The 14652-nt window shown below is 41.6% G+C and overlaps 1 long non-coding RNA gene across 1 annotated transcript in view; it reads right to left on the reverse strand.

Moving 5' to 3' along the window:
* LOC110365196 (uncharacterized) overlaps positions 1–14652 on the reverse strand; it is a 45600-nt gene that overhangs the window by 11681 nt on the left and 19267 nt on the right. The window contains exons 4-5 of the long non-coding RNA XR_010475259.1: positions 3413–3552; positions 1632–1754 (exon numbers count right to left, since the gene is read on the reverse strand). This is a non-coding gene — a long non-coding RNA (uncharacterized LOC110365196). The remainder of the gene's footprint in view (positions 1–1631; positions 1755–3412; positions 3553–14652) is intronic.

A 14652-nucleotide genomic window follows, 5' to 3' on the forward strand; every position in this document is an offset into this window, starting at 1 on the left:
GTGGAAAAGTAATTTAAGTCGCCTTCCCCCTTGCTAGGCTGTGGGTCTTGTGCTCTGCTTCTTACGGCAATGACACAGTATGGGCCAAAACTGACATTCTAAAAAAACATGACTCTGAATTAAAAGGCAAGCTGACTCTTAATAAAAAAGAGAAAGAAAGAAAATACTGCCAGTTGGATTCCCAAGCTGGCACATTTGTTCAACAGGGCTAAACAGAAGTTACTGCAATAAAAAGTTTTACTGTGGCTATTACTGGAATTACTAAAATTAGAACGAGAGGAAAAAAAGCATCCTCACTTGAAGTGGTTAGTTTCATTGTTTTATGATTTCAGCTACACAGCTAGCTAACTGATGATTTTGGCCATCAGCTGTGGCTTAAATGGGGTATTACCAATGCTGGCAGGCCCACTTAGAGGAAACAGACTTCTGCACCTTTTTGTATATAGCTTGTAATCCAATGAACAGGCGACTGTGTGCGAAGTCTGGGTCTCCTGATCTCACACTGATGTCAGCTCCAAACCAAACATTTCCTTCATTTGAATTCCTTAAACACTGGCCTACTTTTCGTATTTGTATTCAGAACTAAGACACTGGAATAAACATAGAAATACCATACAGCAGGTCTTGTGCAGATCAAGATCTTTGCTCCAACTGGAATAGGTGGGGTTTTGTACTTTAATTGTGCTGTTAAGAAGTTAACATGAGTCACAGCCTCTCCTCTTTCCTGCCTTTCTAACGGCCTTGTACTGCACCAGCAGGCAGTGTGTGTGAGGGGACTGCGGTGTAGTAAAAAGAAACTTGAAGAGTCCCCACAGAGATATCAATGCAGGTGGTGATATTTCTGATCTTGATTTAGAATGACAATACATAACAAGTTGCATTGCTAATAACAACGATAAGAAGGAAAACAGATAATACTAATGAATCCCAGAGAATCCAAATTAGGAACTAAACTAAAGTACCCCAGCTAATCTCTTCTGAGTGCTGGCACTCCAACAGTTATTTGATTGCCAAGGCAGAATAAATAATAAGCCAAAATTATTTTTTTAAATTAATCTCTTGGGAGAGGGAAGCAGGAAAGGAATCTAAGTTGTCTTTGTGGAATGTTGTCAGATGAGAATTAAAATTCCAGTCTTTACTGAGGCCTCTGCTGGAATGTGCAAAACACTGGGTACATTCCCCTCATGCACATACACAACTTATGTTTTATTTTTCCATAGCATGCTGCTTAAAGGCTCACAGCTGCATTCTTACTTGGTTTCTCAGTAATCTGGGTACATAAACACAGTGACACCCAAAGCTGCACTCTTCAGCCCTAGTGCCTTGCCTGAAATAGAAGCCATTTCACCCAGGACTGAGATACATCTGAAGGTCCATGCTGGGACTAGGAGGAAACTACTACATGGGATCATTCTGAGGTTTAGTCCGCTGCCTCCACCAAAAGCTTATCGGACATGCTACCGAAGATGGCTTAGCAAATCCTCATTGGTCAGCACTGGGACAGTGTGAGGCCTGACAGAGCTCTAATTCCACTTTCAAATGGTTAGAATTTGGCTTGTGCTCTAAAATACCACTGTTAATATTCAGCATCTATGATGCTGTTGATTGCAGTTGTTACACAAAGCACTTACCTTTCATAAACAATAGAATATTCTTGCCAGGGATAGGAGAGGAGGAGGAGAAGGGAGATGAGATTTTTCTTCCCATGATAGTTTCTCAGAAAATGTAGTCTGAACACCCCAGACAAGGAAGGCCTGTAGGGCGGGACAAACACATCCCTTCACCATAGGAGTAGTCCACAGTTCACAACAGAATTATAGAAATGTTTTTCTTAATACCAAATAAACAAACTATACAGGCCACTTATTGTAGACAACTGTTCAATAAATCACAAAATAACATTGTGTGATAATCGAGTCAGATGCAAATTATTGACTCTTTTTACAGTCCTTTCTCATTAAAATCAAAGGCAAACTTCCAAGAGAAGTGTAAAAGGAGACTTGGAGTTGGATTGATTCACGCATTTTTTCAATAGATGCCTTACAACACAGACAATAATTTAAAAAATGTCACTGTATACCTTAATCCCATTTGCTTTGCTGAAGATGAGTGATATCTGCAGCTCCTGAAAATCCCACTAAAATTTGCCTGAATTTCTAGGAGCATAAATACTTTTGAAGAAATGCATTCATGCATGAAATCCACCCTGTGTTGGGACCAGAAGAGGATTTTACCACTCTGTTGGGAGCTGAGGTATCCTGAGGCCTCGTGATGTAACGAGCAGGAAATCTCATCCTTATCATACTCTTTAGAGTTGCACACGCCATGTTATCAATTAGTGTCAAAACTCAGATGCTAGAATGTAACTCCAATAAGCAAGACGAATACAACAGATCAGAGTACAGAGAGAGCCTGTGTACAGCAAACAGCAACTCCTCACAGACTCCAGCCAAAATTATGTTCCTGGAAGCTCCACAGTGCCAAAGGAGATTCCCCTCATATGCGAGCTTTCCAGAGACTACAAGGACTGTCTGGTTCGCAAGGGCTGGCAACACAGAGTCCTGCCCATGTGCCTTATCACTTATTGGAATGAGTTGTTAGTCACTGAGTGCAGTTTGTTGGGCTCACTGAGGGCAATTAGGCCAACAGTCAAGTTTAAATTTTAACTCATAGACACAAAATGTTGCTTTTCTAAGAGTAGTTCAAGTACACTTCAAATTACACAAGATCTCTCTTTTTTATGGAGGAAGAGCTTCTTAGTTCCTGCAGCACTCAGCATATCCAAAAAAGCACTGTGCTCCAGATGACTGCCACCAATTAACAACTAAACAAATCAATGAATTCCATGAGCACAGACACTAATGAATTCAGTTTTCTATGGATTTGTATCTTATGGTCTCATTGCTGCACAATAATACACGAGCTCATGATATAGTCTTCCTCTCATACAAGTATTTGGTCTCTTTCACCCTATTAACCTGCTTAACCTAGTTTCAGACACTGCTTCCCTGTTAAACCCAGCCAAAATTAGCCAGGGGAATCCACAGTAGACAGACAAACAGTAAGGTTGCATTAGGTTTCCCTGCTTTAGGAATCTAGGCTAAAAATAATATATCTTCTGAACAGCTATTGTTAAACTACTCTCCTGTTAGGGAAGATCAGGAAGATTAAATTCTTGAAATTCTGAGTGTGTCTGTTTTTACTGTCTGTATACAGAAATCAGACTAAATTCTTTTCTGCAGGCCAAACTCCAGTCTGCCTAGGAAAATATAGGTTTTGCTGGATCTAATACTGCCTAGCGCCAACAGCATATTGCCTGAGTCACTTCCAGAGAACAGTCCCCAAGCCTGAATTCCCAAGCACAAACAGGCCTACCCATTTATTTGGAAAGTTAATATTTAACAGTTCTGACCTCAGTTACTGGGGCAGCCTGTGTTTCCTCAACACAGCACAAACAAAAGCAACTTGCTTCATTGGAAGACACAGTGGAGTGATGAGATTTTCGCATTCACAAAATTCACCCATCTTCCTTTTGGCTGTTTCCATCCACACCTTTAAAAAAAAAAAAAACAGGCAGAGAGAGGATAAGAACAGAAAAGAACAAATAGTCAATTGTCTAAGACATGCCCGCTTACAAAGCTAGGACTGCTACTAAATTATTTTAGACTTGGGTAAAATCATTTCACTTTGTCATAATTTCCTTGTTAAATGAGGCAATAGTATATACCATCATTTCCTGCAATGTATTTTTCAAAAATTATTTGTTATCTACAGAATTTTGAACATGGAAGTGGCCAGAGTGAACTAAACATTATTATTACATCTTCAAGAGCAGAAAACTGAGCATATTTGACAGGTAATTTGAAGCGCATGTGGGCACATATTTTCTAGCCCACATATTCACTTTCATCAGTTATTTATTTTTTTTGAGCGTCTCAATAAAACTGCTTACATTTTTCTTGAACAAATCTGGTACATAAAAAGCCACTTATTTAATGGCTTCATGGGAAACTTAAATTATTAAAGCTTATACTTGGAAAATCCTGTTTGTCACAACTTGCAAGCTTGATCTTTCACTTCCTCATTACATAACTACTCGTTCATTACCCACTGAAAACAGCAGAAGCCTTTTCAGTTACTTTACATCAGACCCTTGCAACAATATAAGACCTCAGTTTAAAAAAAATAGTCCTGATTCTCTGATTTACATTAGCAAAAGTGAAGGAAGAGTTACAGACTACAATCGGAGCTAAATTAAGAACAGAAATTTTGCCAAGCTCAAAAAGGAGCTTTAACTACACTTAGCTATACTTATTATCACCATGTCTTACAGCTGCATTGTTCAAAACACTGATGAATGCCAGGACATGACTTAGGCTTTTTAAAGCCAACATCATTGATAACCTCACACATTCTATTACTCTGTCACTAATACTTAAATGAATGCAACATCCCCTTCATTTAATTACATCATCATAGAGAACCCACAAATGAAAGATCACACTTCTAGTCACGGTACAGTCATATGGGTGCAAAACCACTTTCACAAAACCGTCTAAAACTAATGACTGTTTCAGCTATACTAAAAACAAAAACAACCCACAGTATGAAGCCAACCTTTCCAGACTTGTATAACTAGCTTTAAAATAAAAAATTATGAGAAAAATTCGTTCTTTGTCATATCCTTCTTGTCTACATAAAACAGGCATATTCTGACAGATGCTGTTAAAATGTATCACTTCTTCCTGTGGTACGAAACATGTTTGAAAAGGAGTCCAGGACTGATCTTCAGCTTTCTCCAGAGTGGAATTTAAAGTGAAAGGACCTGTGGCCCATTTTACCATCAGCTGTGAAATTCTGACCTTTCATTGTTTTCTCCTAACTATAATCTTCTCCTTATGTTATTTTCCATTAAATATTTTCATCCATGACTCTGAGGAACTTATGCAGTCCCTAAAGCTTCTAGATTGTAAACTTGAAACACAACACTTTATGAAGAGTAAATATGTTTCTGTGTATCAGCCAAAATGTTGTGACTGAGCAAAAAGTACTACCAACCTCCCTTACAGTGTAGCACCAACAGACAGCTAGAATAAGCCCAAAATAATATGCTGCAAACAGTAAGCAAAAGCCAAGGGGAAAGAGGAGATCTGTTGGCTTTAGTAGCCTCCAACTGTATGATTTTTGGGGAGGCTAAGTGAAAGATAAAGTAACTATTATTATGCTGAAATCAAAGTCAGAATGTGGGCATGCAACGTGGCAGATCAATCAGACCTGCAACACAGGTAATCATATTGCCACATGAAGCTGAACTAAGCAGTTAAATTCATTTTACACTCAGAAATATAGTTTCGTATCTCACCTTTACAACAGACAGACCATAAACTTCAGACCAAAATTGCCCGTGCTTCAAAACAAATTCAGCAGATAAATCCCCTCTGGCAACATGCTGAAATCACAAATCTCAGAAGAGCGACTGATATTGCATAGCAAAATAAAGGTTTGTGGATATGCAGCCCTCAATTTATCTGGCTCAGCTGCATTCAATTTGCCAACTGCTCTAAGAAAAAATGACACTCCAGAATACACGCATACAAACAAGGCTACCCTTGAATGACTTCCTCATTTTGTCTATTCATTTAAGTATGGGGCACTCAGCCCTCTCACCATTTTCAAATAATGTTGATCTTTTTATCTGGTCTAAGAACCATGTATCTTTTTTTGTTTGTATGATTCTAGGGACATGTATTTATTGGAAGAAATCCTGTCACGAGACACCATTTGTCTATTATTATTTCACATGTTGTGACAGAAGCCCATGTTGTAATGCAGTGGGAATTTACTAGCAGACACTTTTGAAGAAAAACATGGTGCCAGAGTCTCAAGAGGTTCATAAAGTATTTGTAGAGCAAATCACCCCTCCAAAGAGCAAAGGGCAAAAGCATTACTAATGCACACTTGAGACTCCTGTTCTAATGCTGTGGTTTAAAGTGCTGAGGGCGTTCCTGCACTTAAGAGATTACTTTTGCTCTCTTCACCCCAGACACCCCCAAGGTAAACTCCCTCTGCCACTGGCTGATTTGTTATATATTACAGGGCCTGGCAACAAAGCATATGGGGATGAACACAGTGTTGGTCCTGAAAGGCGAGCAAATCCCCTAATACCCAAGAAAGCTATAAAATGAATGTCTCAAAGACACTCCCAACTCACTCACACTCAGTGACTCATGCTCATTTGCTGTAACACAGCTTTGCTGGCAGAGGCATTAAAGCAACTGGCCTTATTTGCAATGTACGTCACACTCAGGCAGTTGCTGATCAGAGATATCACTAGTGCCAAAAGCAGTTGGGTGGCAGAGTACAATTGTGCTCCAGGGTAAAGGAGGAGGGAAGATGTCCTGCATAGTAGAAACAACCTGCTACTTTTTGCATGAAGACTGTAGGAGAGTTGAAAAATTGAAAGCATCAGATGTGGATAACTGCTCTTCCCATCGCTTCTACTTATGTCAGAGATGGGGCATTGCTTACTAGATTCATCCTATGTCAAAAAAGACTCACGATATGTAAATAACTTGGGGGAGGAGGAACTGTTGCCACACTCCAGTGGACTTGGACTGAAATAAAGAATGTCACTTTTTTTTGACTAACAGGAATATTTCTCACCGTATTGAAATAAAAAGCATATAGACATTAACGTTCCAAGATGTAGGCTAACTATTGAAGGAACATTTACAATATGCAGTAACATACAGCAGTATTTTTGAAGGAAGCAAAGGAGAACAGAACATACACATTCCCTTTCTCTGCAAGGTCTTTTTCTGGCTAGGTTCATACAGCATACTGAAGCAGATGGCTCCAATCCAGTGTGGCAATTCCCGTTTTGCAAGCAGCACAGCCTCTTTTTTCTCTCTGATTACAGAGGATATACAAATACACTACGCTGTTATACAGCCTTTACAGCGAGACAAAGGCTCTTCACTCCTTTTACAAAGTACAGCTTATGTGTAGTAAATGATAGCCCTCTATGGAAGGAAAGCGTTCCATTCCTTTCACCCCAGATCAGGGCGTGGGTGGACTGCTGAGAGAACACACGTCGGCATTTTTCTTGCACGTTTCCCACTTACCAGAAGGAAGGGAAAAATCTTGCCTTTGCAGTTAGAGCAGGTGGAGATTTTGGTGTCTATCCCTAAACCCGTGGGAGGAGAAACACAGGGAAAGGGAGGAAGACAATGTTTTCCCTTCAGGAGAGAAGACACAGGGCAGAGCAGTACTGTTTCCTCCCCACCACCACCAGCGGGAACTTCACGAGTGTTTGTGGCTCTAGGGTGGGGAAGAACGTCTCATTTCTCCCTCACCGTCTGGGGAAGGGCTGATCCCACACCCGCCAAACGCACGGCACGCAGGTGACCCAAACGCCCGCAGGACTGCGCCCCGGCTCTGGCCCGACATACGGGCTCCTCCCTCGCCCCTCCGCCCACAGTCCCAGCCGAGAAGGGCCGCGGGGAGCCGGGCGCAGCGCTGAGGCCGGGCACGGCCACGCGTGTCCCGGCGGCTGCAGGCGGGCCCGCGCCAGGAGCGCCCATCGCGTGTCAGAGCGCGCTCCGCCCCCGCCCCTCTATTAATAGCGCCCTGGCGGCGGCGGGCGAGGCGCGCGGGGCACCCGAGGACAGCGGCGGCGCCCGCTTAAACGGGCAACGGCGCCTCGCCGCCCCGGGCCACCTCCTCGCGCCTGCCCGCCGGCCGCACCCGCTCCGGCCCTCAGCCGAGACGCACACCGGCTGCGGGCCCCTCTCGCCGCGGCGGTGCGGCCACCGCGCTCCCCGCTGGCCGGGGAGGCCGCCTCGCCGCCGCGAGCTCCGGCGCTTTCGGAGCCTCCCCGGCGCTGCTGCTGGCGGGGGGGTCTGGGGTTTTCTCCCGCACGGCCCCCCCTCCCCTGCCGGTGAGGCTGGGCTGCCTCTGCTAGACTCCCACATTGCTTCCCCCTTGAGCCCTCGTGTTTTAATTGCTTTAACGTTAAATATATTCCAGGCAATCTGGTAAGACTGAGCCTAGTAAACAAGGTTATACTGGAAATGGATATCAAAAGCACCCACAATTCACATACTCCCTCATTTCTAGCAGTGACAAATGTAAAAAGGAATGTATCTGAAGACCAAGAAGCAAAAGTTTCTGTGGTTTGATCTTTTCTATACCAGTACTTCTGCAAAAACTTGCCTAGAGTTAGGCCTGAGTACCACTTGTAGTGAGGTATATACATCAGTGGAAATTTCCACTTGGCTGGAGCCCCAACAAATTCGGAGGTAAACTAAGCCCCTACTTTGGGATAGCATGAGTTTTTGATTAGTAAACTTATTTAGCAATGTGTGTATGAACAGGTAACGGTAACAGAAAAAGAGGGGAAAAGTCCTTAAATGGGAAGGAAAATGAAAGCAAAAAGGGCTAAATTCTGTAGATCGTGAGAGAGAATGTGACCAAAGGAGGATTGGGACAGTACAGAGACAGGTGATACCAAGGCCTGTCCTTTCGCATGGCTGCTGATGGCCACTTGCCACCACATACTGCTAGACTTCTCAGATGCCTGGGTCTGGCAAGAGCTGTCCAGATTACAGCGCTACCTGGACCATTACAAGGCTGCAGACAAGCAAGCTGAGTCAGTCTGCACACTGAACATTCTTTACATGGGGGTTTAAACATACTTCACTCAGTGTTGTCCCATTCAGAAATAGAAGGTTGTGCCTGGCAGCACCACATTCATCATTCTAGCCAAGACTCAGGAAGGCAAAGGTGCTGTTTGCACATCTGGATATGGTCCAGACCAGACCTCAGCTTTGGTCTGGGATACTCTGGGAGGTAATATACACACATTTTGCTTTAGGATCTAGACAACTCGGGCAAACGCATGTACTTTTGGAAACAGTTGCTCCTCCTGTCAACAACAGCAGTTAGCCCATACAGAGCATGGGGTGCACCCAGGCCCATACCACCCCCTGGGTAACTAAGCCTTAAATAGCTTCCTCCTGGGCCTATACAGATGGTATTCTTGGCTAGATTGCAAAAGAAAGAAGCCTTGGGGACTCCTATGGGGAACTGTATTTGCAGACCATGTGAACCATGGAGCATGCATTCATTCACTTGATTACCTGTACAACCCTGCACTCCATCTGTTGTAGTGCACAGTTATTCCAAGGAGCATCTACTCACTGACCATGACTAAACAATGAAAAATTATGGGATTGAGAAGACAAAAGCCAGAACATATGCTTAATAAAAATGAGCGGTCCTCTTTCTTTTCACCTTGACATAAATGAAAATGTTGGAGAGACAGAGGGGGAGCTTTACAGTGCTGAACCTCCCTCATTATACTGTTGCAAGATAGAAAGTGTTGCACTTTTATGATCTTCCATCATCTTTCCTCTAGCTCAGCTATAGCTGCTATTACTGGTGACATTTTGATTCCATATGACACATACATCCAAATCTCTCAAAATTTCACATATTTGTGGAAGGCAGGATTGCACACACTGGATCTAGCCAACTCGCACACCATTTTGTTCTTGTAAGCCTCTGGACTTGCAAAAGGCATGCATTACTCTTCCTCATTGCAAGTCATTTTCACTTCTTAAATTCATAAATTTACATACGGAGAAAGCCAACATACCATGCTTTCCTCGTCCATGGTGGGTCCCTTCCAAGACCAACACCATGCAACCTGCTTAACTCTGTGACATTTTCCAAAACATGCCAAACCCATAGATAGCTTAAGTGCTAAAGGAGAAATCTTAGTTCAGTCGTGCTTACTGAAAACCCAAACAAACAATCAAAACACACACACAAAAACAAACCTAAAAAAATACTAAAAAAGCCAAGGCAGTTTAGCAAGAAAAAAGACAAGATACCTGTGTGTATAGCTATAAAAAAAAAATAAATAAAATGAGCTACGTGAGCTTTTTGGAGTCTGTCAAACTGATAAGAAATGGCTGACACCAAATGGAAATCCAGTAAGAGAACTTAATTCCTTAAATTATTAAAGAATGTACACAACATTCTTTGTTCTTCTTGGTTTTGATATCTATAAATAGTAGTTTGAACTGCAGTAACACCAAATTCAAATTCCTCTCCATCTAATAAAGACTAGAACTCAATATAGCATGGCATTATGTGGCAGCATGGTTAGAAATGGTGACATTACCATCTTGTTGTAGGTGAGGCTGTGGCAGTTGGGATGAAAAGCCCAACATTTACCAGAGTGGTCTTTAGTTTTAGATTTCACAATTTTGGGAAAGCTAAACATAGGATATACAGACCACCTCAAGCTCAGGTGGAAGCTATTAAAGTTTTGTACTTCATTTAGCAGTCTCCAACTGGCCACCCAAAGTTAAAGGTCAAAAATGAATTAAAAGTTCTGAAATAGTTGAGATTAATGACTTGGCAAGGGCCAAACAGGAGATTTGGCATCTACTGGTTTTACTACCACCTTACTGGGAAAAGCACATACAGCAGGCGTAATCTTCAGTGGGACTTAACTGTTTCAGTGGTGCATTTCCTAGATTCAAATAACATAATGGACAAGATATGTCTATAAGCAAAAAGATGAATGGAAATAATCTTTTAAGCTTACATGCTTTTAAGAATGTTTCTTAAGAAGGAAATAGTTTTTACCATCCTAAAAACATTATCCATGAGGCACCATAAGGGCGTGCTGCTAAATGCAAGAGTTTCGCAGCTTTCAACTTCTCCAATTTCATACCAAAGCAGTCTGTTGATCTTCCAATGTTAAGGTCATTTAAAATAGAAATTGAACATCCGAAACCAAACTTGCAATTTCCTTACTGTTCTGACAGTACTGTCACAGCTTTCATGCCAGGCAGGAGGGTTGGCCACTTCTTCCTGAACTACACAAAAGCAACAAGTAAGTGATTCTGCAGACAGGCTGCTGACAAAGCCTGCAGTGAGGATATGCACAATCAAGCCTCCAGCAACTACCACCTGGAATCGGAACACTTATCCTCATGGAAATATCTGGGCAGAACAACTTATAAACAAACCTCTCACTGTATTAACACACTGCCTGGCTAGATAGGTATGGGCTAGGAAGAAATCACTGTTTGCAACACAGGAAGCAACGCATCAACCAAATTCATACTTGTGCCCCAAAACTGAATCCCAAAGAAAAGTAAAATGTCACTTGGAGCTATTGAAAACACTTGGAAGACATTTTTGCCATGAATGCTAATTCCCAGCTCCCACAGATGAGATATGCTGTTAGGATTCTGCATAGCAGAGGTTGAGCCACTAGAGAGCTATAGAGTTGCTAAATTTAAATAAATTGGATTGTTTTACTTGCAACTTTTGTTTCCAGTCTTGTACCTCAAATGTCTGATTTAAGTCTTATTAAATACCTCTCCAGCATTCTTTGGAATTTGGGACAAAGTGAACCAAGGTGAACTACACAGTAATATGACGAGTTCAAGTAGTTTGGTTCATAGGAATCCCCAGGGGATCTGTAGCACCAAACATATTCAAGCAATCCAAGGCCTGAAAATTGTTTACTTTTGCACTGTACAGGGACATTGCACAGACTGATACTACTGAGGGAAAGAATTCCCATAACAAGCCCTAACCCATACCTGTCCTGTGAGGAAAATGCTTTGGAGTTGTGGGCAAATCCTGAATCATCAGCATTAACTCAAGTTATGTATTTTGCCTAGGCATAGCACAGGTAGAGAGATTAGACAGACACATATGACACTCTTACTAAAGATTTCTTAATCAGTTCATATTACAGCAATGCATATTACCAAGATGTGATCCTAATTAGGGTTTCTGCGTGTCCTGTGCTACGAAACCCTTGGAGGAGTATGTAGATCAACCAACATATTTTTTGTAATATGCCGCTTCTTTCCCACAAACTCCATATCCCACAGGGGTTAAATGGTAAAGTAACAGAGTTAAAATAGGCACAGGAAAGAGCACGAGACTTAAAAATAGATGAGCAATCCAGGAGGCAAAGATACAGGAAGAGGTCTCTGAGACAGGCTGCAACAAGACCATGGAGGGCTTTGAAAAAAACAAAACTTGAGATTCTTTACCTCATTTAAGTCAGTATGGGTTTTGCCATTGCCCTTTTACTGAGACAGTAATTCATCTAGAGAGATCAACCTTGGATTTGATTATCAAGTGAATTAAAAGACAGTGTAGTAGGAGACAGTGACAGTCACAATCACAAACATTTCACTGTTTATGTGGAGTGCAGAATGCAGTGGCCCTTGAAAGACACAGTTTGGCTTCAAGTCTGCCTTTATGCAAGCAAGTCTGACAGCTTTTAAATAAAAATATTAGAACAAGATATACTTTCATTCTGCATGGGTATGATTCTCTCCCCCTTGTGTTTTTAAGGAAAAGCAAGGCTGGAGGAAGTCTCACTAGGTTTGAAACCATGAAAGCTATTACTTTACATATCTTTAGTCTTAATGCAACACTGCAGCTGACTGCTTAAGGGCTAAGGTAGTAAGTACAATGCATGCTTAGACACAAAGAACAACAAGACTAAATACTTCAGCTGAATTTGCATACATTTTGCAGGGAAACAAATTCTTCAGGCTCTTTTACCTACAAGTGACTGAACTTAAAAAAAACCCCACAAACTGTAACCATTAGTTACTGTAGCAGTAATTCCTCAAACACATAGTTGCATGTGTTGACGCTGCTGAAAGGAAGGCTGTTGAGTAGTTGTGCTGGGAAATGAACATTGCCTAACCCTGAAGAGTAACCACAAGAACAGAAAAACAAGTGTTACTGAAGCTGGTGTCTTCCTTCCACAGCACTAGTCTCTGACTACTGAAATAAAAGGATTAAAAGTCACCTGAGGGTCTACCTGATATTTAAGTAACTTTCTTGTAACTATATAAAGCTTGCAGTTCAAGACTCACTTTCACCCCATAACCCTCACCCCTCCAAAAAGTTTGGCTACTGGCAAAACAAAATGTTTTCTCTCAAAACCTTTTCTACTAGCTAAACTGCAAGTTTAGCCATGATCCTGGCTGATGAAGACATGAGGGACAGCATAAGTTACTTGTCCTCAAGCAAAAGAATGACTTCTTGCACATTTTGGACAAGGAAGGAGAAGAGGAAATCTATTATGAGAGATGGTCTTCCTCCTCATGCCCCTGTTTGTGTCATGTACTAGGACATGCACATGGAAAGGCTGAATTACTGTGCTACTGGTGCCTAGTCCCCTTCACGAATGAAGCTGCATCTGACTTTGCAGGCTAGTTTACTTTTCAAGAAGCAGGTTAATTCAGCCTGCTCTCCATTACAGTTGCTACCTCCACACTAACTAAAGAGCTTCTTGTGCAGACTATATTTACAGTCACCAAGTGATCACTGCCCATTTTACACTCTAATATTTAGTCAGTTGGATGAGAAAGTTAGTCTAACCCAATGAGTCTTAAAATACGTGTATGATCTCATCAGCGTCAAGCTGAAATAACTGCTTATTCTAACATTTGGGTTCATGAGCCTGGTAGACACAAGTGTGTGGCCCAAAATGGAATGCAGCTGGAATCAATTTAGAAAACTCTGATGAAGAATTTTGAAATGTTTTCTCAGAGAAAACCACGAAGTCTTCTACCAGTTAATATCCATTACTATTAGAATGTTATGCTGGAGGATACATGGTGTTGGCTCAAGGGGAGTGGAGATGGCCAGAAATCAACAGAATCTCTCTTTGCCCTGATTATTTTTCAAGGGTTGGGTTCAGTTTATCTTTTCACTTTGAACTTGGTGAATAATCTTGAAAGAATCACCTGAAACATCATGAAAGGATCTCATCTGCCATATATAGATGAATGATCCATGAACGTATGTGACAATTTGCAGAAACACTGGACTTACAGCAAATGTGTGACAGTGCCTCAGAACATTTCTGTTTGAAATTCGGAACTGGAAATAAACAGCAAATATAACAAAAGAGCATCCCAGGAACTTACTTCCACATGAGTATTACGCAAGCATTTCAGAGGTTAATATTGTCTTTCCCTCAAGCTATAGAATGAGATGGTAAGAATGAGATTCACCAGCAGATCTAGCTTTTGGCAATAAAAAAGGAAGAAAACACGTCATGGGTTGAGCATGTCTTCTTTCAGTTGTGGCTTTACATTGCAGATTGGGGAGAAGAATCATGTCCCAAATACTACCCACAATTTAAATCCCAGGTCCCTTCTGGATGAGAAAATGTCCATGAACATTCTCCCTCCCCACCATGTTTTCAGGGGTCAGATTCCCTAAAATCACTATTGTATTGTAGTGGCTGGAACAGAAGAAACAAATTTCTGCAGCGGGAAATAAAGTTTGTGAAGTACAACACAGTAGTATGCTCCTCCACTCATCCAAAGTCTCATGTAACAGAAGCAGCCCCAGGCTGACAATTCAGCCTTTATTAACAGGTAACGATTTCCATTGTTTATAGCTCATACATACATGAGATGTAAGCATCATAAGTGCAACTGACTAGCACACTTCCAAAATTCAGCACAACAAAAGATTACCAGATGTTAATCCAGTGGTGAATATGATCCTACATAATGAGACTGGCCCATGGGAGAAAAAGAAATGTGAAAAAGAAAAGCTGTGCTGTATGTTCCACTTTTAGCC

Source organism: Columba livia, chromosome 11, assembly GCF_036013475.1.
Source record: "Columba livia isolate bColLiv1 breed racing homer chromosome 11, bColLiv1.pat.W.v2, whole genome shotgun sequence".
Lineage (NCBI taxonomy): Eukaryota > Metazoa > Chordata > Aves > Columbiformes > Columbidae > Columba > Columba livia.